The sequence below is a fragment of the Bubalus kerabau genome, chromosome 14 (genome assembly GCF_029407905.1).
Source record: "Bubalus kerabau isolate K-KA32 ecotype Philippines breed swamp buffalo chromosome 14, PCC_UOA_SB_1v2, whole genome shotgun sequence".
NCBI classification, from domain to species: domain Eukaryota; kingdom Metazoa; phylum Chordata; class Mammalia; order Artiodactyla; family Bovidae; genus Bubalus; species Bubalus kerabau.
In genome coordinates this window covers 26,331,778-26,356,547 of record NC_073637.1, presented here as the reverse complement: position 1 = coordinate 26,356,547, position 24,770 = coordinate 26,331,778, and the positions used below count along the sequence as shown (strand labels likewise).

Genomic DNA, 24,770 nt, shown 5'->3' with positions numbered 1-24,770 from the left:
TGAGAAATTTAACTGGAATCTCCTTCAAGGACTTTCCAGAGCAGGTAGCAATGATTTCAGGCCAAAGGATCTCTACTTTCAGCTTCCTCTTAAAAAAAAAAAGCTATTCTTCTCATTAATAAGCATGTGGAGAACAGTGCCAAGAACACTGGTATTTTCTGCTGTTCTACAAAAATTCAGCATGATGTTAATAAAATGTAATATAATCTACTGGGCACTTTTTTGTTAACACTTAAAGACAAGCTTTATTGAGGCATCATGTTTTATATTTTTACACTTTTTTAATTGTGGGAAAATATGTACAACACAGAATTTACAATTGCAACTGTTTTTAAAGATATGGTTCAGTGACATTAGGTACCTTCACACTGTTGTGTGACCATCACCACCAAACATTTCCAGACTGCTTCATCTCAAAAAACTGAAATTCTGTACCCATTAAGTATTAAAGTCCATTCCCCTCTCTCCTTGTGTGTGCGCTTAGTCGTGTCTGACTCTTTGCAACCCCATGGACAGTATAGTCCGCCAGGCTCCTCTGTCCGTGGGATTCTCCAGGCAAGAATACTAGACTGGGTTGTCGTTTCCTTCTCCAGGAGATTTTCCTGACCCAGGGATGGAACCTGGTCTCCTGCAGTGCAGGAGGGTTCTTTACCATCTGAGCCAGCAGGATAGTCCCTCTCTCCCCTGCCCCTAACAACCACTACTCGAGGACTCTGACTCCTCTAAGTACTTCCTGTAAGCAGGAGGATACAGTAGAGGTCCTTTTCTGACTGGCTTACTCCACTCAGCACCATGTCCTCTGGGTTCATTCAGGGGGTAGCAGGTGTCTACTGGGCACTTCTTACTTTTCACGTCAGAGGAAAATGGCCTTCAGGATGGAAACGTACAGCCAGGTGCTTCTCACTCAGCAAGGCCACAAAAATGGAGGGGCTGAATATACACTGGGCTTCCTAGTGACTCAATGGTAAAAAATACATCTGCTGATGCAGAAGATGTGGGTTTGATCCCTGGGTCGGGAAGATTCCATGGAGGAGGAAATGGCAACCCACTCCAGTATTCTTGCCTGGGAAATCCCATGGAGAGAGGAGCCTGGCAGGCAACAGATCATGGGTTCACAGGAGTCCGACGTGACTTAGTGACTAATAAACAACAAAAAAATATACATCACTGTGTTTACAACAAAAAGAGCCTGACTGCACTGGCCACGTCCAGAAAAACAAGCAGCACCAGCCCTGCAGAAAGCTGCTCTCAGTCCCTCTCTCCCTGGTACATCCCTGAAACTGTCAATGCTGTCCCCTTAGCACATGAGCAAGGGGGGCTCTGAGCCAGGCTAGTGGCATGTCTCTAAAGTAAGTCAGGGTGCAATTTCGTAGAGGACTTAACTTTTTTTTTTTTTTTTGAGGACTTTTTATATTCAATGTCTCCTGTAGGCTATTAATATCTTTAGAGCTTTGGGAAATTAATGTCAGTATAAAGGACTGGCAGGGAAAGATTGACACTATGAGTAAACATCAAATTAATGGTTCTATTACATTTAAGGCAGTTCTGCTCTCTTAATGGTAATACTAAATTGCATGGTAAGAAATATAGCTTGCTCCATAAAACAGAGCATTTACTGTATGATCTTTTGTAGCATTTTTTTGGCTGTTTGGCCCTTTTATGTAAGCCTTACTTTTCAGCTAAATTGCATGTTTCACAAACAGTCTTTGAATTCTTTTATGTCTATCATGTTCTACTCTCAAATCAATGTCCACAATAAAGTAGATGTTAGATAAAATATTACTGGTTGAGCAAGAAGTGATTGATATAACAATCTAACACATAAAAAATAAATTGATTCATCATCAAAGAAGTGTTTGAACCAGGTAGTATTTATAGCTTGGTGGTTAAAGGTGTCTGTTTTACAGTCAAACCATTGAAATTTGGATCTCAGTTCTGTTTGGGGTTGTTCTGAATTAAATGGCAATACATTTAACACCAGTGATTTGGAACCTGAAAGATGGTAAATAATCAAACACCTTTCAGCCATTAGTACTAGGAATGCCATTGCAATGGACTGAATGTCTTCCCTCAAAATTAATATGTTGAAATCCTGAACCCCAATGTGATGATAATGGGAGGTGGTTAGGTCATGAGGATGGGGCCCTCAGGAACAGGATTAGTGCCCTTATAAAAGAGACCCTAGAGAGCTTCCTTGCACCTTCTGCTAAGCAAGAACTCAGAAACAAGAAGAGTGTTGTCATGAACCAGAAGCTAGCACTCATGGTACATGGAATCTGCCTACACCTTGACCTTGGACTTCACAGTCCTCAGACCTATGATAAATAGATCTATTCTATTTCTTACTGTCTGAGGAGCCCCTCAAAGCAACCACAAAGCTATGAATGCACTTAATCTCTGAGTCTTTAACTCTTACTGTTCTCTGACCTACATTTGATTAGTCAGTTTCATAAAGGAAAAGGAGTTTATCTCAGGGCAAGTTTTAGAGAACAATGCTTCATTTTACTTTTTATTCCCTTTCAGATATCTTGTTCTGTTGGCAGGTATCAGTAACCAGCGGTGGCTCATTTGAATAGCACAGGTATCACAGATTTCAGTCTTGGGAAAAGGAAAAATTAGAAGAATGTCCCTCATACACTCAACTGGGCACTGATCATCTGCCAGTACTTTCCAGTCAATCCAGGGCCAGAGGGCAAGGGAACTCACTGATTGACTTCTCAGTTTCAGGCATTTACTTTAAGAATGCATATATATGGGTTCCCCTGGTAGCTCAGTGGTAAAGAATCCACCTGCCAATGCAGAAGATACAGGAGATGTGAGTTTGATCCCTGGGTTGAGAAGATCCCTGGAAGAAGGAAATGACAACCCACTCCAGGATTTTTGCCCGGAAAATTCAATGGACAGAAGAGCCTGGCAGGCTACAGTCCACAGGGCCACAAAAGTTGGACACGACTGAGCATACATACACACACACACACACACACACACACACACACACTATTGATACTATGTATAAAATAGATAACTAATGAGAACCTGCTATAAGGATAGAGAACTCTACTAAATGCTCTGCTGCTGCTCCTGCTGCTGCTAAGTCGCTTCAGTCGTGTCCGACTCTGTGCGACCCCATAGATGGCAGCCCACCAGGCTCCCCAGTCCCTGGGATTCTCCAGGCAAGAACACTGGAGTGGGTTGCCATTTCCTTCTCCAATGCATGAGAGTGAAAAGTGAAAGTGGAGTCGCTCAGTTGTGTCCAACTCCCAGCAACCCCATGGACTGCAGCCTACCAGGCTCCTCCATCCATGGGATTTTCCAGGCAAGAGTACTGGAGTGGGGTGCCATTGCCTTCTCCGACTAAATGCTCTATGGTGATCTAAATAAGAAGGAAATCCAAGGAAGAGGGGATATATGTATATGCGTGGCTGAGTCACTTTGCTGTACAACAGAAACTAACACAACATTGAAAAGCAACTATACTCCAATAAAAATTAATATTAAAAAAAGGAGGAGCCTGCACTCTCCAAGAAGTGAAATAAACAAAATATTATACTTCAATCTACTATTTTATTCATGACTCCTGGAATACAAAATTTTTCAAATTACAAAATATATAAAGAAATAAGAAACTGTGATCTATAATTAAGAATGAACAGTTAAGAAAAAGAGAATCTCTACTCCATTAATGAAATGAGTAGTTGGGGACTTTAACTATAATAAATATGTTAACGAATTTATAGGAAAATAAGTATATAATGGGAGAAGAAATTGGTTATTTTAGGACAGAATAGAAACTCTAAAGTAGAACTAAATAAAAATCTAGGGCTAAAAATACAAGATTTGAAATAAATTTACTGAGTGGGTTTGCTAATTGGACACTGAAAAAGAACAGGTCAGTAACCTTACATTTCCAAATTAAACAGAGAAAAAGAACAGGAGAAAAAGAACTAAGTATCAATGATTTGAGAATTCGTATCATTTACTGAGATAACAAGTACAGTAATTAGGGAAGAGAAAAGAGAACAATAGGATTAAAATATTTCAAGAACTATGAATAAAATGTACCAATTTGCAAAAGTCAATCCACCAACCCAAGCAGCTCAATAAATCCCAAACAGGTAAATACCAGGAAAACTAGACCCATCTATATGATAGTCTAACTGCTAAAAATAAAATATAGAAACAACTTTTAAAAAGCAAGGAGAAAAGACAAGACACACAGCAGAACAAAAATAGTGACACTCAACTTCTCATCAGGGCCCAGGGAAACAGAGCGGAACAGCAGGGGGCTTGCCAGCTGGTCCAACGGTTAGGCTTCCACCTTCCAATGCAAGGTTGTGGGTTTGACCCCTGGTCAGGGAAATAAGGTCCCACATGCCTCATGGCCAAAAAAAAAAACAAAAGATAAAACATAAGCAGTATTGTAACAAATTCAATAAAGACTTCAAAAATTGTTCACATTAAAAAAAAAATCTTTAAAAAACAAGGAATGGAATAGCATAGCTAAAGTGCTAAGAGGAAAAATAATGCTGCCAATCTAGAATCCTATATCTGGCAGAATTATCCCTCAAAAATGGAGGCAAATGAAAGAAGTTTCCAGTTAAATGAAAGCTGAACACTCTGTTCCTAGCAGACCCACACTGCACTAAATGACAGAGAAAGTCCTTCAGGTTGAAGGGAAATAGTACCAAATGGAAAAACTGAAAAATACAGGAAGGGATGAAGAGCACAGAAAAGATAAATGTGGGGATAAATGTTTTTAAAAATATCTTAAAAAAATTTTTTTTTAAGTTACAAGTGTAAGTCAGACTTTAGCTCCATTCTGAGAGATCTGAATGTCCACTTCTTACTCCACCCTGATCTCCATCAGGAAGAAAGCGCTTGCACTCCCAAGTGAAGCAAAATATTATTTAAAAAGTATCTAGCTGTAAAGCAATGTATAATAATATGCATGCGTACCTGTGTGCTAAGTTGCTTCAGTCACATCTGACTCTTTGTGACCCTATGGACTGTAGCATGCCAGGTTCCTCTGTCCACAGGACTCTCCAGGCAAGAATACTGGAGTGGGTTGCCAAGCCCTCCTCCAGGGGATCTTCCCCAACCAGGGATGGAACCTGTGTCTTTGATATCTCCTGCACTGGCAGGTGGGTTCTTTACCAGTGAGCCACCTGGGAAGCCCACATAATAACATATGTAGAAGTCAAATATATAACAAGCCCACAAAGGATGGGAAGAAGGTAAAGGACTCAGTCCCTCGACCTGGTCCTGCCCACCTGGCTAGAAGTTCTGTCCAAATCTCTCCCTGACCAGCTCCCCATGGCCAGCCCATCCCTTCACCTACCAACACCCACCTTTCCCCAAGAGGAAGGAAGATCGGACAGCACCCAGGTAGGACCCTCTTCAGGAAAGCCTCCTTGGGCATGTCGCCTCTCCCTATGCCCTGCACCTGTGTGTCTGCTCATGGCATCCACATCTCCTGGGGGCCCAGAAGCTGGCACCTGGCACATCCTGGCACCAGGAGGCATCTCAGGACAAACTCCCTGGAGTTGGGCAGTGAGCCAGTCTGAGACACTGAAGGATCACCCTTCTGGCACTTCCCTGGACAAGAAGCTGACCTCTAACCAAAACAAAGAGTATCAGGAAAGGCCCCTGGGGAGGGTGAACTGAGCTCCCCCTAACCCACCAACAGCAGCATCAACCCTCCTGCCATCCACCTTGGATGCAGTTCCTCCAGGTGACTGTGGTCCTAGCAACACCTGACTGCAGCCTCTGAGACTCTTGAATTCCCAGAGAAATCCAACAGTGGGAAACCTTTATCCTTTGGGGCCACTACGTTTTGGGGTCACTGGTTATGCAACAGTAGACAAAACAGATTGCATGTCAACCCCCAGTATTCTTTGTGCCCAGGACAATCATTTATCTAAAAGTATCTATTTCGTAGATAAAAAGATCATCAAAAAGGCACAGAGAATACCTGTTCTGGTTCTCTCTGGCCCCACTCACCAAAGAGAAGGCGGATAGCTCAGATTCTAAAATTGTTTAAAAGATACCCTAGTTTCTATTTTGTGAGGTATTTAGATTAAATGGGTCAACTATATAATTAAACCGTAAAAATAGAATGAATTGAATGATATAATAAGAAATAGTTCAACTTTCTATGAGTCAAATTTATTTCCAAATGGGACTTATTTTAATTATAGAATACACATTTTACTAGATGTCACTTTAAATCCTTGTAACTTGGGAAAAAAAAGTTTCAGCTCACTGAGGGCAATTTTACTTAAGGACCTGAGACTAAATTTAGAAACTACCATCAGTCTATTTATTTAAATTTAATCAATTTAATAGCATCTAACTGACTTTTGTTGAAATAAGAAAAAGTGTTCCAAGAATGTAAACTTTAGGTACTCTAAAACAGTTTTTAAAAAGAGCCAAGCTGTCTGAAAGGAGGAACAGCATTAACTCAGCTAAAAAAATGAAAAGCCCCCAAATTTGGCACTTCCCAGGTGGTGCTAGTGGTAAAGAACCCCCCTGCCAATGCAGAAGACAAAAAAGATGAGGGTTTGATCCCTGGGTCATGAAGATCCCCTGGAGGAAGAAATGGCAACCCACTCTAGTATTCTTGCCTGGAGAACCCCCATGGACAGAGGAGCCTGGCAGGCTACAGTCCATGGGTTTGCAAAGAGTGGGACATGACTGATCGACTTAGCACGTAAGACAAGGAGGTTATTTCAGAAAAACGTTTTTTAAATCTAAGGCAATAAGTACATTTTCATGGCCCAGAGTCTTGATGTTAATTAACAAAGACATCTTATACTGAATACATTTTAAAATATTTTATGAACTCTGAATATGTTCAAGAACAGATTTCCATTATAATCATAAATAAAATATGAAGATCGTAGTTTTGCTTTTGAAGGCCTTAAAATGTTTACTAAATGGCACCCCCAAAAGCAAATCATAACTGAATTGATATTTTAACAATGAAAATGCATACAGACTAAAGACAAATGCAAAATGCTTAGAGAAGAACATACATGTCCACAGCTTATTAAACAGCAGTGTTACATTAAAAATTATCCACTTTGTTTCAGATTCATGGCGTGAAAGTTAGAGCCTGTGACAAAGGTCATCTCTCCCACCCCAGGGAGAGCTTTTATAACCGTTTCTGTCTTCGCAGCATTTTCCCTACAAGACACCCAACCTCAACCACCAACCCTCCAGGACCCCGCAAAGTTGTGTGGTGCCTAGAGAATCTCAAATGAAGCACCTGGCAACCTTTAGATGAAATGCTTCAGGTGGTATGTATGTGTGTATCTGTGAGCATGCTCAGTCACTCAGCCACATGTAACTCTTTGCAACCCCACAGACTATGTAGTCCGCCAGGCTCCTCTGTTCATGGGACTTCCCGGCCAAGAATACTGGAGTGGGTTGCCATGCCCTCCTCCAGGGGAGCTTCCCAACCCAGGGATCAAACCCAAATCTCCAGTGTCTCTTGCATTGGCAGGCGGATTCTTTACCACTGAGTCACCTGGGAAGGCCCTCAGGTATAATATCATTTGATTTTTCAAAAATGCTACTGTTAAAGGAATTTGGAATCTACAATACACGCGTTAACTGAATCCAGAAATCGTATGTTTTCCTTTCCTATAACTGAGATGAACACTGGGAAGCCATCATTTGGCTTTGAAAACTGTACAACTGACTGACTATTAACTGAATAGACTGAGGTCTTCATTTCAATTTGCCCAAGCAGGATTTCCTATTTATATATATACTTCTACTTGTATTTTTTGTAAGTCATGGTTTTCAAAAGTTAACAGATTTTGACATTATTTAGTACACTGAACTTAATCGTGATGAAATTATATTAGCCAAAATAGAATACCCAAACCTTTGAATAGTCACTTGTGATTACCATAGGTTCTCAATTAAGAACTGCTAAGGAAACACTCAATGCAAAACAATTTAATTCACTAAAGATATCACGGTAGTATTAAAAATTTTTTCAATGATATTTGTTTACTCACAAAAGAAAAAAAGAGGACTTTGCCCAGATCAGTGGTTCAATAACAGCAGGGACTGTGTTAAAAATGCAAATTCTCAGGGACTTCCCTGGTGGTCCAGTGGCTAAGACTCCATGTTCCCAATGCAGAGGGCCTGGGTTCAATCCCCAGTCAGGGCCCTAGATCCCACAATGTTGCAACTAAGACCCTGTGCAGACAAAATAAATAAAAATTAACAGTTTTTTTTTTTAAATGCAAATTCTCAGGCCTTCCAAAACTCAGTGAATCAGAAACTCTGGGAAGAGACCAGCAACTATTTAACCCTTCAGGCGACTGATGAGCTAGAGTCTGAGAATCATGGCCCAGACACAGGGCTCGTAAAGCCACCTCTGCATCACTGTCACCCCGGAGACCACCTGGGCAGCCCCCCACCCAGTTTCCACTCAGATGCTCCAGAATCCCAGGTGTGTAATGGGTTCCACAGTGTGGACCACTGGAGCAGGTGACCCGAAGGGCCTTTCGAGGAAGAACTGTGACACCAAGTTCACCCTGAAATCTCCCATCCTGCTTGACTCTCTGCCAAGCCAGACAGAAGACAAAAGTGTCGCCCTGCAGACAGGAGGCCAGGATCTCAATTCACAGATACTCCCGTCCCCAAGAGACACAGGGCCTGGCCTCCTTTCCAGCCAGTAACAAACGCCCCAGGATCGAAGGCCGGCCACTTCGCTCCACTCCTTCTCCATTCACAGGCATTTATCAGTTTATTTTGGTGTCAAAGAGAGGTATGACCTTGTTTTCCAACAACGATGCGCTGCTGAGACAGGGCCCTGAATAGATTCTGTTAAATCTACCGTGGAGCTGGAGCTGACTCTGAGCTTCTGAGCAGGAGGCAACGGACCCAAGATGAGAAGTAAAAAAAAAAAGAAAAGAAAAGATAGAACTGGAAATGGCAACCACAAAGGCAGGTTATGGGTGAGGTGGACACAAATCAGGGTTGGAACACTCTGGGCTCAGCGTGGGGGACAGAGCACTGAGTGTCCACAACCCCTTCTGGACCTCTGCTTGCCTGACCCACCAACAGCCCCTCGAGGCTTGGGGGGGCAGGGGGGCAGAGGGACACCCCAGAGGGATACCCCAGGACATCTTGGGAGAAGCCACGGGCAGAGATCTCCAGCTGGGAAGACAAGGATGGGGAGGCTGACTCCATCCTGCCAGCCCGGGTTGTGTGGGAGTGGTGAATAGCATGACCCCAGGAAAGGGGAGGCCAGGCCAGGAGGGCAGTGGGGGCGTCTCTGACTGCTCAGAGTTGAAGCAGCCACCCTGGCTCCCTGAGTACAGGCACCAGACCAGCTCTTCCCCTTGCCAGCACCTCAAAGAGGCCATCTCAGCTCCTGACAACCATGTTACATGGGACCATAGTAACACCACCCTGCAGGCTGTTCTGAGAAAGAAATGGTAACCCCAGGGGACCCTGAGCAGCTCTCCACAGGCACAGGAGCCCAGAGGCCTGCCTGCTGGGTACTGCGACCACCCAAATATGCCCAGAGAGCACCTTGTTCATGGCCCAGAAATCTAATCAAACCTCTCTTTGAGATATTCTACCCAAGAGATAACTAAATTGTAAAAATCGGCCTCATCCCCCTTTACATAGGACTCAACAAGTCTTGTAATTTTGAACAGAAAAAAACGTAACCTCTAATTTTTTTTTCTCATCTACAAAAAAATACATAAATAAACGGAAAGCTGCTCATCGCTGATCTAAGTATTTAATATGAAAGCTTTGATAAGGTCAAATATAAAACTCCTAGCTTCCCAAGGTAAAGAGTTCAAAAAACCAACATCTAAACCAAACATTAAGAAAGCCTCTAGTTTTACTTTAAATTGGCCTTCTTTCCCCAAAAGATGTGAGATACCTTTAAGAAAAAAGAAAATAAAATCAGAGACAAACAGAAAATTAAAAACTTCAGGACTTAGAGAAAATTAAAGCATAGAAACAGGGCAAAATATAGAAGAAACCAGACATAAATTTCTTCTAAGTTGCTATAGTTGAGCTTCATTTCTGCCTAAAGTTTATTGATTGTCATCAAATTATTTGTCTTTTGTGTTTTTGACAAATCTGTAAGCATGTCAAGTGTTGAGCACAGAGGGTAATAACGCAGGACATACTGACTACACCTCCACCAAAATACAGGCAGCGATGTCATATGGCTGCTTCTGGAATATCCTGCAACCCAGCTGAAGAGCAGGACAGACAGGGGGACTGCTGCCTCAGGAACGTGATCCAAGCAGAGTCTAAGATAACTCCACGCCACCTGAATGTGGCCTGTGCCCGCTTCCCACACACATGGAATAATCAAAGGTGAGGGAAGCAGGGCCATGGATAGGCCACATCAACCCTGAAAAGAATTTCCCACAAGCCTCTTAGATTGCTAAGAGCTCAGAAGATCCATGCACGTGTGCATACTCAGTCACTCAGTCGTGTCAGACTCTTTGAGACCCCATGGACTGTAGCCCACCAGGCTCCTCAGTCCATGGGATTCTCCAGGCAAGAATCCTGGAGCAGGTTGCCATTTCTTACTCCAAGGGACTTTTCTGACTCAGAGATCGAATCCGTCTCTTATGTCTCCAGGCATTGGCAGGTGGGTTCTTTACCAGAGCCACCTGGGAAGGCCCAGAAGGTCCATAATTTTCAACCGAAGTTCAAAAAGCCTGACCAGATGCAGAATCATCCACTTCTATATGGATGCAGCCAAATAGGGACCCAGTGGGCAAAGCCAGAATGATCTTTCAAAAACAGTAGCTTGAAGGTCACTCTAGAGGTAGGGGAGAATGTATCATTAGTCCTCACGCCCAGCACCCAGTCAGCATAGTGCCTGAGCAAACACACCCTCAACGCATGTGATGGATGAATGAGCTGCCAACCACGGCTGGCGTGGGTAACCTTTTCCAGACTACCCAAACCTGACTGAACTTGACCTCTTAACAAATGACTCTCATTTATGAAACAAGCACTATGGGAAGCCCAAGAGCATCTCCCAGCCTGTTCTCAACACAACCATCAACACAAGTTATTCTGGGAACTGAGTTCAACCAGCCACAGAGGCAGCCACACCATTAAAACAACTTCATGCTCCCTAAATTGTCCTCAAGCTTATCAGAGGAGAACTTGTCTGATCTTCTAGCCTCGTAACCTTACAAAAAACAAATGAGGTTCACTTGGCACAATCTGTTCTTAGCAAAACTATCTTGCCTTTAGTTCTCACTACTTCCTTTCCTACGAGTGCCCAGCCATCTGCTCCACACTATGCTGTAGAATGCTGCCAAGGATGTGAAGGAAAAGCCATGAATCGTAGAGTCTAGAACAGCATCCTCCCAGGAAAATGCAATGCAAGTCACAAACGCTAACCGTGTACGTCCTTTTAAATTTTCTTGTGGGTAACATGCTAAGTTGTTTCAGTCGTATCCGACTCTGTGACCCTATGGACTATAGCTCTCCCGGCTCCTCTGTCCATGGGATTGGGAAGAATACTGGAGTGGGTTCCCATTAGCAAAAATTTAAAAAAAAAAAAAAAAGGTGAAATCATTTTGATAATCTATTTTACTCATAAAATTGATAATATATTTTAATAATACTATATTAGCAATCCAAAACAGGTGAAATTATTTTGACAATATATTTTATTTATAAGCTTGATAATATATTTTAACGATAATATATTATCTGTCCAAAATAGTATCATGTAAACATGTAATATAAAAATTATTCATGAACTATTTTACATGTTTTTTCCAAGCAAATCTTCAAAATGTGATATTTTGTGCTTGGAGGATATCACGATTGAGGCCAGCCACCAAGCCAGTACCCAGAAGTCATGTGCGACCAGCGGTCAGCACACTGGACAGTGCAGGGCTAGAATCTCGGCATTTTCGGAAGAATCAGGGCATTTAATTCTGGCATCTCTTGTCTTCTCCATAATCTCTCAGGATATTGTCAATAGTGGTGTCTTCATCCTATCTTCAAATTTCCCCTGCACCCGAGAGGCCCTTGGCCTTGATCTTGAGATGCAAACCACCCTCAGGGCAGCTGTGAGATACAATTCCTGTCCCTCCATTGAATCCTACAGTAGCGATAAGGCAGAGACATACTTTTACGCCTTTACATTCAAGTTACTTGGGCTTCCAATGTAGCTCAGCAGTGAAGAACCTGCCTGCCAAGGCAGGAGACCCAAGAGATTTGGGTTTGGTTCCTGGGTTGGGAAGATACCCTGGAGAAGGAAATGGCAACCCACTCCAGTATTTTTGCCAGGAAATCCCATGGACAGAGGAGCCTAGCGGGCTGCAGTCCATAGAGTGGCAGAGAGTCAGACACGACTGAGTGCGCATGCGTGCATTCAAGTTACTTGAACATCACAAAAGGTGTGATTGTTTATTCTGTTCTTTTTATTTAGACCACATGAGGTCAAGGAAAATAACTAAAGATGAGACATAACACAGCCTTTTAGGATGATCAGGAGGGCATAAAGTAGAGAGAGGAAGCAGCAGATACAGTGCCAGGCAAAGCCCAGGGAAGTGGCTGCAGAGGCCCCAGGGCCAAGGCAGGGCAGCCCTGGATGGTGGGTTAACAAGACTTTGTCCTAGGCACTTGAGTGGGGCCTAGGGTGGCCAGGCAATGTGACAAGCCGGTGACACAGCTGATTCAGAGGGAGCACAGTGGAGGCAGGAAAGGGAAGACGGTGGAGGTGGGGCTATCAGCCAGAGAGGAAAAGAGGACCAAGGTCTAAGCTGTGGGGGAAGGCACACCAGGAGCAGGGGAGATTATCTCAGAGTCAGATGGAGGGGGAAACCCAGAGAGGATGTCAGAGGGGACTAGGGTCTTCACTGCAGGATCAGGGTGATGGTGAGCTCCAAGCATCAGCTGGCAGGAACATGGGCTGAAGAATACTGGCCAGACTTCTGCCCTCAGTCCGGAGGCCTCTCCCGCTCAGCTGAGGTGGGGACTCCGGCTCAGATGCAGTGGGGGGCAGGAGATGGAGGGGAGAAGTCACCCCTTCCCAAAGGCGAGCTTTTCGTGGCTCTCACACAGTCGCTTCATTAGATCACAAAGCATTAAACATCTATGAGCACAGACAAAAGCTGTCTTGCTTACTACAAGGCTTGCTATTTTAGGTTTGAGGAATTTACCCTCTTAACAGTAGAGGGAAGTTTCTTAAGGGAGTTTTGCTACTTTTCAAAATGCAAGAAAAAAACAGCTTTTGATACAACATTCCCTCGGTATTACTTTTTGTTCAAAGAGGGGATGGAGGGGTCAAAAAGTAACTGTGAAAAGAAAAAGGGACAAAGCCTTACTTTTTTCTCTTGTAAAGACGAATCTGTGCTTTGTGGATGCTGCATCCCCCATGCCAAGTGAGCAACACTGTGATGCATGTGACCCCAGTCACACGGACACTTTCTACGAGGACAACAGGGCATTTCAGATGATGGACATGGCTGGAAGAGGTCACGTCAGTTCTCCCACAATGGGCAGGAACTTGGAGGCAGAACTAGGGAAAGGAAGTTCTAAGAGACGGCTGAGATGAAGATGAAGCTCTACAGGAGGTGGCCCAGAGGCTCAGAGCCACTAGAGCTCCAAGAAGACAGGTGAAATCCACCCCACCAGGGAGCATTCATGGTCCCTGGGAAACAGCAGGTACTCAAGCATACATGAGTATGGGTGCCACACCACTGGATTCCAAGGGCTACAAAGAAATGGAAGTGGTGTCAGTCACTATTGACACCGCTAGTTACCACATCAGTCACATCTGACTCTTGGTAACCCCATGAACTGTCGCCAGCCAGGCTCCTCTGTCCATGGGATTTTCCAGGCAAGAATACACCCAAGCCAGGTGATTCTTGGAGTTCACCATCACCCCGATCCTGCAGTGACGACCCCAGCCCCCTTTGACATCCTCTCTGGGTTTCCCCCTCCACCTGATTCTGAAATATCTCCCCTGCTCCTGGTGTGCCTTCTGCCACAGCTCAGGTCTTAGTCCACTCTTCCTCTCCAGCTGATATCCCTGCCTGGGCCTTCTTCCCTTTCCTGCCTCCACTACGCTTCCTTCTCCAGTGGATGCCAGGTCTTCCCGACCCTGGGATCGAACCCACATCTCTTGTGTCTCCTGCATTGGCGGGTGGGTTTGTTACCCCAGCACAACCTGGTAGGCAGTTACTGTATCAGTTAGCCAAAATCTGAGCACTGGTTTTGGAAAACAGCTCAGTAAGGCCTGACATCCAGGTCCTAATGGTGGAACGTGGAAGGAGAAAAGATTTTAGCTCTATTTACCTTTGGCCTCAGCCAGTCTCATCTAAGGGGATTAGGATTCTAGGCAAAACTCTTTTCTGGAGTTTAATAAAGACTCTAAAGTCAACCTACTGGAATCTGCTAAGGCTGCACCACCTGATTCCAAGGGCTACCCACCACAGTCAAGGTTCCCAGGCTTGGTACCAAAGTGCTGCCTGTGGTCATTTCTAGTCTCAAACCAACTCATGATCCAGACAGGAGCAGATAAGAACCTCAGGAAAGCCCAGACCATTCTAAATGAGTCAATCTAAATGTGAGCTCTGGGAGAAATGAGTACGTTTTGGTTATATGCGACTGATCAGTTGTTGCCCTCCCCAATGTAGGTGGCCTCGTCTCATTGGTGGAGGACCTGAATCCCACAAGGCGGGTGAGGGGATGAGATCTCTCTGTACCTGGCTGAGCTGAGACCCAGTCTCCCCCACCCTCCCACGGGGGCTGACCCCTTGTCTCTGCTGCGGTTCCTGCTGTAAACAAAACATTCTAAAACTTCTCAGCCTGCAAAACCCCAAGAGCCAATTTATTACAATAAACTTCGTTGAGATCAAGATTGAGATCCTATTGGTTCTGCTTCTGTGGAGAACCCAGACCAATATAAGGTATACGTGAATAGTCAGTACTATCTGGTAAAATGAAAAATCCAAAGTAATATGAAGGTCCTTAAGACCTAATGTACAGCACAGGGAACTCCACTCAATGTCATGTGGCAGCCTGGATGGGAGGGGAGTTTGTGGGAGAATGGGGACATGTAAACGTATGGCTGAGTCCCTTTGCTGTTCACCTGAAAGCATTACAACATTATTTGTTAATCGGCTATATTCCAGTGCAAAATAAACAGTTAAAAAAATTAAATAAAATCAGAAAGGTAAATTTCAGTGATAAATATAAAAGTTTGGGGGCAGGAGAGTTGTTCATCTAACTGAGAGCACCCCTTTCTCCTGTCCTCAGGTATAAGATATTGTTCCATTTTAAGCCACTGAGGGAGAAGGGCTTTATATTTTAAATTGCAAGCAAAAGAGGCTCTTTTTCTCATCTAAATAAATACATAAATAAAATGAAGATCCTTAAGTATTCCTGAGACAAAATGTATAAGAACATGTGATAACGTCTTGGTTTGCTTAATTAAAAGGCCTTAGGGTGTGGTCTCTTGATCATGAACTCAACTCACTTCAACACCTTTTGGAAAAGAGCCAGAGAAACTACAGAGCTTTTCAAAAGCTGAATGCTTCGCGCTGAGATTCTACTGGAAAAGGCACACGGAAATAGCAATTGAGGATTAACAACTGAAGGGGTTCGGATGTGTGTCTGTGGATTCTGAAAGGAAAAATTCCTGTGGGAGAAATCCAATAAGCACACCTGACCAGGTGAGCTGGAACCCTTCATGCTGCGGTGAGGGCAGGGCAGCTCCTACCTGGGGAAACGTGGCCGCTGCAAAGCTCACGCTGAGCATGGGGGTTACAGCTGGAGAAATGTAACCCTACTCAGACTACCTGCCATGCATAGGACTCTGGGGGCTTCCCAGGTGGCCCAGTGGTAAAGAATCTGTCTGCCAATGCAGGAGACACAGGAGAAACGGGTTCGAGCCCTGGGTCAGGAAGATCCCCTGGAGGAGGAAATGGCAACCCACTCCAGTAGTCTTGATTGGGAAATCCCTGCAACAGAGGAGCCTGGTGGGCTACAGTCCATGGGGTCACAAAGAGTCAGACATGACTGAGCACGCACACACCCACGCATGGGACTCCCATCACTTGTATGGAAAATTCATTTAAAACCAAATTCCAAGGACTTCCCTGACAGTCCAGGGATAAGAATCTGCCTTGCAAGGCAAGGGATACCAGTTTGATCCCTAGCCTGGGAAGGTTCCACATGCCGTGAGCAGCAAAGCCCGTGTGCCACAACTACTGAGCCTGTGCTCTAGAGCCCAAGAACTGCAGCTGCTGAGCCTGCTACTATTGCAGGCTCTAGGCTCTGCAACGAGAGAAACCACCACAGTGAGCAGTCTGCACACCACAACCAGAGAGAGCACCCGCACAGCGCAGGCCCTAGGCTCTGCAGCGAGAGAAGCCACCACAGTCAGCAGTCTGCACACTGCAACCAGAGAGAGCACCCGCACAGCAACGAAGACCCACCACAGCCAAAAAAAAAAAAAAGAATTCCAAACAACGCAGGTAGACTGCACATATCCTCCAGCATGACCTAACAGAATATTTCAACTTCCCACAAAAGATAGATTTTATACTACTCTGTAATACTCTCCCCTACAAAAGTTGTAAATATAAATTCACTAACAAGGATTAGAAAAATAATCTCTGTTAAATTACAGAACTAAGTTATGAGACAGCCAGTCTATCCCCTGAAAGATGGTGGCCACTTTGACCAAAAACTGTAAGAAGGCTGGTTAGACATCGAGTCTTATTGTAGGTTAAAACAAAGCCTACAGGAGCTGGGAAGAGCACCCAGGACTAGCTGAATTCCAGACCACCACAATGATTTCTCTTCTTCCTTCAAGGTCACTGAACAAGAACAAAACTCACCGGGAAGAAAAAACGTCTGATTCTTAAAATCACAACGTTCCAGTCAGTGATCATTTGAGTGAGCACTGGCCAGGGATAGACTAAAAGGATTTTAAAAATCCCCAACTCATAGTCAAGTGTACAGAGAACCTCCCAACTCACCTTGTTCTAACTATGTAGTCAAAACCGAAGCTCTGTCAGGGGTCACTGGTATTTCCCAACACCACTGAGTTTCCAGTTTCCAACTGTCCATTTCTGATGGAAACAGTGGCCCCCTGAGAGCCAGGGATTGGAAGATGATTAATAGTTTTCACGTGGGTGAGTAAACAGGCTCACCCATCTAGGATGGTTGGAGGGTTTGCATGAGAGTTTGAAAATATCCTTGCATTTTATGTGCTAAACTTCACCCAAAGACTACAGTCAACAAGCAAGCACCGGGAAAGGTGAAAGCCTAGAGAAGAAAATAACAAATATTCTTATTTCCAAAATGATTTCCTTTTCAAAAAAATACAAAAACATAGCATCAAAATCAGTGAAGCAACAAAAGCCATTATAATGGATACAGCATCACCAGTAACAAAATATGACTTAGAAATGGGAGGAATAACCCATGATCCAGAAGGCTGACCAGGCAGGTTCACCAGGCTGCCAGCTCCACCCTGATTCCAATGCCAGCTTCCCAGGGGGCAGAGCAGTGTGACATGTGACAGCCCAGTCCCTTGTATAGCAGGCACACTTCCCCACCACATTTCCTGGTGTGCTTTATAGAAGGAGAAGGGTGCCTATAAGCTGGTATATCAGGTATTAAGTAATCAGCCTCTGGTGACATTTGCTGGAAGATGAAGCAGGTGACACCCTCTGAAATGCAAAACCACAAGCAGTCCCACAGTCCCAAGAAACCCGTATTTCCAGATAGAAATTTTCTCTCTTCCCCAACTTCCATCCCCAAAGTCCTCTCTGAAGGCTGGCTTGGAGCCTGCTTGCTGGATCCCAGAATTCTACTGCTGGTCTGGAAGGCCCATCATTGCAGCCAAAAAAACAGTCAGAGAAGAGCCCTGCTCTCCTTTGGGTCCCATGGGAAGGACCCGTTGTCAGCCCTGTCACCTGCACAGCCAGTAGGTAAATAAGCCACGTCCCAGGCCCTGTGGACACAGCAGTCCTTGCAACAGTGACCTGCTCAACCTGGAGAAACACACTTATAATAACAACAACACCACATACACAACTTCCCTTAGGAATGAGGTGAAGAAAATAGCACGAGACTGGGAGCCAGAGAGTGGCTGGAGGAGGGACCTTAGCTTCAGCATCGGAGTGAGTCTCTCAAAAAGAGACTCTCACGCTGTGACTTGTGTAATGAGAACACTCAAGACGGATGCAGGGACAGATGACATTCAAGAGGTAGTAACCCCCGACACCAACCAAGCTCCATGGAGAGCTGGCTACTCTGCTAGCACCATCCTCCTTAAACCCCACAATGATCCCCTGAAGTGGGTCCCACAGTTTCTCATCTGATAGATCAGGAAACTGAGGTTCCCGAAGCCTGAGGACCCTGCTCAGCCCATAGAGCCAATCTTTAAAGCTACACCGGGTCCATGAGCAAGGCGCCCTCTCCCAGCCTCTCAGGGACCCACTTACTGGTTTGCAGGCTCACAGTTATTTGGCCTGGTTATCCAAGCCCTCGCCCCGCCCTGCTCCCAGTGACAGAGAGAAACAAAGCTCGGAGCTCCCAGGGGATGTGCCGCCCACTCTGAATGAGCACACAGAGTCTGTCTGTCCCCTTGAGCCTGGCAGATCCAGATTGTCCCAGTTCCCTTGATTCTCTGACATCCACAGTCTGCAGTCCACCTGCAGGAACATTATCTGCAAATGCCTTCTCACGCGGTTGTGAAGCAGCAGAAAGTCACTTACAAGGGATGCAGTTTTCTACACTAGCTTCCAATCCAGAGGTAGGAGATCCCTCTACACAGCCCCTCCCCCCAGATCCTTCCAAATAACAGAATTCAACTCATATTATGCAGGCGCAAATAAAACTGAAATACAAACCAGCAGGCCCTCTCAGCCTGGTCTCCAGAAAAGACCAGATCTCACCAAATCTAAGGCAACTCTATTTTCCAGTGTTGACATCTGAAATGAGGATCCACGTCACAGAGGGTCCTTACAGGCAGAGCTTAATGGGAAGTTTGCTTTCTTTCTCAATGGTGTACACAGCAATGACGCATCTTAAGAGCAATATTGTTTCAAAGTGTTAACCGTTCAGTCCTGTCCAACTGGTTGAGACCTGGTAGACTGTAGCCCACCAGGCTCCTCTGTCTGTGGGATTCTCCAGGCAAGAATACTGGAGTGGATAGCCATTCCCTTCTCCAGAGGATCTTCCCAACCCAGGAATCGAACCCTGGTCTCCCATGCTGCAGGCAGATTACCATCTGAGCCACCAGGGAACAGAGTGTCAGGTGAGCAGAAATTCAACATATCTCCTCTGCTTTCCTTGCAGTCCAGGGTAGTGGTCACCATGAGGTGGGCACACTGAGCTGCCAACCTGAGAATGACAGCGAGTCTCACCCTCCAGCAGGACCCACTGCATACAGAATAAACAGAAACTCCCCCCTCCCTCACCCTGGGTCCTCAAGGAAGGCCCTGCTCGGCTCCTCTGCTACTGTCCCCTGTTCCTCACAAAGGTCACAGGGCCTTTGCACAGGCTGTTTGTTCTTGACCCAGAGACCTTCCAGAGGTTGCTTCGTTTTCTCACATAATGTCTCCACTCAATCAGCCTCCATGAGGTCCTCAGATAAGAATGCCACCCTCAGTCTTGACTGCAATTATTACTGCTTCAAATTAGCTTTTCAGTTACTTGTTTACTTCATCTATTTTGTCCCACTTTACACCTGAATCCCTCAATGAGGCAGGGACCTTGTCTTTCCTGGGCACTACTTATCTCCGGGACCTGCCACACAAAGAACCCTCTATAAATATCTGTTTAATACAGCAATCATAATAGAAGAAATTACCAAACTACATTATTTCACATAATTACTTTATTTTCATTACCTTCCAGGCAATGGGACAAAAAAAATGCTGCCAAGAAGAGCTATTTTGAAAGATATCAGTGATTCTTCCTGAAAAAGACAAAAAAGATGAAAGTAACTTCTAACAGGGCCCTGAGGGGGGAAAATGCTTTGCATTACAACCTAACTACTCCAAAATTTCCCATATGCTTCCGAACTGTAATTTTAAAAGCTTTACCTGGAAATGGACAATTTCAAAACCCACTGATCTTGCTCTGATATATAAAACACAGCACAGAATTCTTATAATTTTTCTACAAATCTGTTTGCCAAATGACGTATTGTTTCCTTGGGCTGAGTTTTCACCTTTGAACTTCTCCCTAAAGTGTTTATAATGTTCAAATTCCATCTTTAGTGCCAGTTCCACTTTAGAATTGTTTAATCATACTGGAAAAAGGAAGCAATTTGCTTCACCTACTAATGTTTCCTTAAAAAAGAAAATTAAAAACAAGTCTCATGTCTTTAAAGGCTGTGTTCTTATGTGATTATCCTTAGGGGACTCAAACTGCAAAAAGTTAAAAATGTGGAAATCACTCCCAGGCCCTTCTCACAAGCAGGAGGGAATCAAACATGTCAGAATAGGAGAGAAGATGTATGATTTAACTTCAAGAATTTTGTATCACATAAAGACAGTCCAGAAACAAACCTGGGTTTAAAAACAACGAAAGTATATTCTGCAATACATTTCCTTGCTGGTATCTAATGACTTGAACTAATTGTTTGGACCATGACATCTATGAACAACAAAACGCTAAATTTCCTTACTACTGTTCACCAAAATCTTCCATACAAATCACTCCATAACTTATCCCAATAAAATTTAGAATCAATACTACATTTATGTGTACGCATGCGTGCGCAGTTGTCTCTGACTCTTTCAGACCTCATGGACTGTAGCCCGCCAGGCTCTTCTGTCCATGAGATTTCCCAGGCAAGAATACTGAAGTGGGTTGCCACTGCCTTCTCCAGGTGATCTTCCCGACCCAGGGATTGAACCTACTTGCATTGGCAGGTGGATTCTTTACCACTGAGCCACCAGGACACAGGCACACCTGGGTTAAAACTGCAGCTTTGCTTTTCCGGAGCTCCATGACTCAGCCAGGTCACTTAGCCTCACCTGAAGCAAGGAGAGAACAGCAAGGACCCTATGCTGCGGGAGTTTAGAGGATGCAGCGTCATTTGCCTAGAACTCAGCCAGTCCCCACGCTGGCCAGAGAGATAATCCTCATTATAATCCAGAACCCCCTTGTTCCTGCACTACCTCCTCTGCTCGGTGCTGTACTAAGTGGAGTGAATATATTTTTCGTGGATGAGTCATGCCTTTGCAGAGCTCCAGAGGCTTCAGCCTGAATTTCAATTCTTGCAGCATTGTATGGAGTGGCAGAAGGACAGTAAAAACCAGAATACACGAGAATTCACTCTAGTAAGTGGCTGTCTTAAAGTCAAGAAGTGAGTAGGTTTCTTATTTGTTTTTCTCTCCTAGGAGTTGAGTGTTGAGGAGAAAAAGAAAAAAGCCCAGGTTTGCTGAGAGATCCTCTAGGCTCAGAATGATCAATCTTCCTCTGTTAGGGGAAAAGAAGAGTCCAGGGTACAGTCAACTAAATCAAATTTTGGCCGACAATGTTTGTCTTAACACCTGGAATACCTGGAATTATTCTTAACACCTGGAATTTTTCAGAGAGAAAAATTTGGCCAATAGTCATAAAAAGCTGAAAATGCAAAGACCAAACTTTTCTTAAAAGTCTATTCCTAAGAAGATTGTTAGAAGGTATCAGTGCAGAAAGAGTGTATTTTGGGGAGAGGACGAGAAACAAAACTGAGAAAGGAATCCCTCCTCCAACTTCATTGGATCCCACACGTCAGTCCACCAGCGCCAGTCACAGCACCATCTACTGCCACATGGTCCCCACAGCAGCCCAGCTCTGCAGGCCCCACGAGTTAACATTGAGCTTGGCTTAGCTAAGGAAACTGTTTAGGAATAAAAAAGATGTCACTTCAAAGTTAAAAGTGGTGAGTAGGGGGGAAACCCCAAAATGAGGGTTAACTCCTAACAATCTTTTCAAATATCTAGGTAACAGACACCATCCTTCTGTTACGAACACATGATCATTAAGCCACTTTGATTTTTCTTTGCTAGTTACACTAGCAGATTTTACTCTGCAGATTTTAAAACACAGATAAGAATTATGTGTTCTGGCTGATGTAGATATAAAGGGTACACGTATTTATCTTTTATTACCTTTTGACACAGTGCGAACCACCTAACTGCTGTGGTAGCAGCCACAAGGAATTGAAAGTATGATTCTAAACCTACAGAACAAGGGGGTTCAGGATGGGGCTCAGAGCCCAGGTTTCTCCTAATGTCTAGGCTTCTCCCTAGACAAGGAGGCCCTTAAGGATAATGAGGTCTCGTGAAGTGTGCCTGCATATAAGCATGTGCAGAACTGTGTTCTCATTCTGAGATCTGCTATATCTCATGTATAAGAACACATACAACAGCCTGTCTGTCATAAGCAAAACAACAACCCAACCTCAATCCTGATCTAAAACTAAACCGCAGACATAAAACAGACCATAAATTAAAAGATCGGGAATTAAAACAAAACAACCATTTTCCATAGAGAAAAAAACATATGGACTGATAATAAAAATTATAAATAAAACCAGCTGACACTTCCCTAGCACCACGTCCCGGAGGGCACAATGCTAAGCTCTTTACAGATTATCAGGTTGTCAAAATACCATCTATAGTAATGGCACAGATTAAATACCATAGGGCGAGTCGATGGAGTGTTAACTCAAGGAAGAAGGCTGGCTTACCATAAAACCCTTATGTCAGAATAACTGTACTTAAGAAATAGCTCATTGGAATGACTAGGAGTGGTGATGTCGCAAAATAAGTACAAGTTAATTCGGGTATTTTCCATGGAACGACTCTAAGTGTAAATTGGAAGGAAAAGGCTAAATAAATAACTTGAACTCCAACAGGGGAAATGAAGAAAATGGAAGTCGTTTACAGTCATTTACTATTTATACTGCAAAATATGCTTACTCTACTATCCGCCTCCTCAAAATCAGACCAGCGCGCAGCCCTGACCATACCAGCCACGCAGTGTTCTTACATTTGTGTGCCAGGCTGTGTACAGGACGTGGCCGGCAGGAAAAACACAAAGTTAGCTCCTATCTCGGGCGGGAAAGAAAGCCTGCTTACTTTTTGCGGCTCAATAAAGCTGAACACCAACTCTTAAGGGTTAAAAAACCGGGCATCAGGTGCTCGCTTTCCGCTCTGCGGAGGGATTTGAGCTCACGGCGAAGTTCCCTCGCTTCCCTCCCCGGCCTGCACCCCGCAGAAGAGCTGTCACCGCCCGGGTCCCCACCACCAGCAGCAGAGCCCCTAGGCAGCGCGCTCGGCAGCCGGGCTCCCAGCTCCGAGGGGTGATGGGGCGCCAGCGCGCCAGGGGTCACTTAATTCCATTTCAGATCTGAACGCTTTCAAAGAAAGTCCAGACAATTGAGACCACGAATGGGGCCCGAGGGGGGTCCCCCAAAACAAACTTTCGGGGCCTCGGAATCTGCATATCTTGCAGGAATTCCCAGCCCACGAGGAAAAGAGACCGATACTCGCAAAGTACTCAGGACCAGAGATGAGAGGCCGCGCGAGGGGGCCCTGGCCGAGGGGGTCCCGGGAGGAGCGCCTACCCGCGCGCCCAGCTCGCCGGCCCCCGCTCCGGCCTCCCGCCAACCCCTGGCGCGCGGCGAGCTCGCGGCCCGGAACGCCGGCCGGGGTCGGTCCGGGCCACGCGGCCCGCGCGCCCCGTTGAACCGAGACCCAGGCTTGGCGGGAGCTGCAGGGGCGGACCCGGCTGCTCCGCGGCCGCGCGCAGCTTCGGCGTTGTGCGCGATCGGGGCGCGGCGCTGACCCCCAACTCGGCCCCCGGCCCAGCCTTACCTCGGCCGCGCTCCCCTGTGCGGCTCGAGCCGGGCACCGGGCTCCGGGGACGGCGGGGAGAAGGAGTCGAGGCCCGCGAGGGACGGGGGCCGGGCCACCGGAGGGCAGAGCGAGGGACTGGGAAGGCCACGGGGTCCGGGGCGCGAGGCGTTGGTGAGCCGAGCTGGCGGCGGCCGCGGCGGTTCGGTCTGAGCCGAGTGGGAGGGCTCCGGCTGCCAGCGCCAGGGAGCGAGGGAGGGAACTTGGAGCGAGTTGCCGCGGCCGGGAGCGCGTGTCCCCGCCGGTGTGCACGCCCCCGAGCGCCCCGCCCCCGGCCCCACCCCTCCCGCAACCCCCCCTTCTAGCACCTCCCCCAGATCATCCCCACCCCTCACTCCGATCGCAGCTCTCCCCCCGAAGCTCCGCCTCCAAAGCGCTCCTGCATTGGCCCCCCACTCCCTCCGGGTTGGAGAAGCGCTGGATCTTAACTGCCAGGAAACCCCAAACCTGGAGCCTGTTCTGTGAGTGTGAGAACTCGCCAGTCCACCTACCTAGATGTTGGTGCCTGACAACATTCTCTATTGACTAACTTTCATCTACTCAGATACACCCTCTCAATGTTTGTAAACTAAATTTCTGAAGGCCTTTTTTTTTTTTTTTTTTTGGTTTGTTGGTTGGTTGGTTTTGTTTTGCTTTTTTAATTTATTTAATTTTTATTTGAGTATGGTTGCATCTCCTGTGTCTCCTGCACTGGCAGGCAGATTCTTTCCCACTGAGCCACCTGGGAAGATCTCAATACATAGTTTCTTCATAATGTTCTATTAGTTTCTGCTCTACAGCAAAGTGAATCAGCTATCAGTTCAGTTCAGCTCAGTTGCTCAGTCGTGTCCGACTCTTTGCGACCCCATGAATCGCAGCACGCCAGGCCTC

The 24,770-nt window shown here is 45.5% G+C and overlaps 1 protein-coding gene across 2 annotated transcripts in view; it reads right to left on the bottom strand.

Moving 5' to 3' along the window:
• FAM110B (family with sequence similarity 110 member B) overlaps positions 1-24,061 on the bottom strand; it is a 153,326-nt gene extending 129,265 nt beyond the window's left edge. The window contains exons 1-2 of one of the 2 annotated variants that reach the window (XM_055546042.1): positions 23,862-24,061; positions 8,028-8,211 (exon numbers count right to left, since the gene is read on the bottom strand). The gene's annotated coding sequence lies outside the window, so the exon portion shown is untranslated. The remainder of the gene's footprint in view (positions 1-8,027; positions 8,212-23,861) is intronic. The other variant, XM_055546041.1, reaches the window with a different exon arrangement.
• Positions 24,062-24,770: the final 709 nt, after the last annotated feature.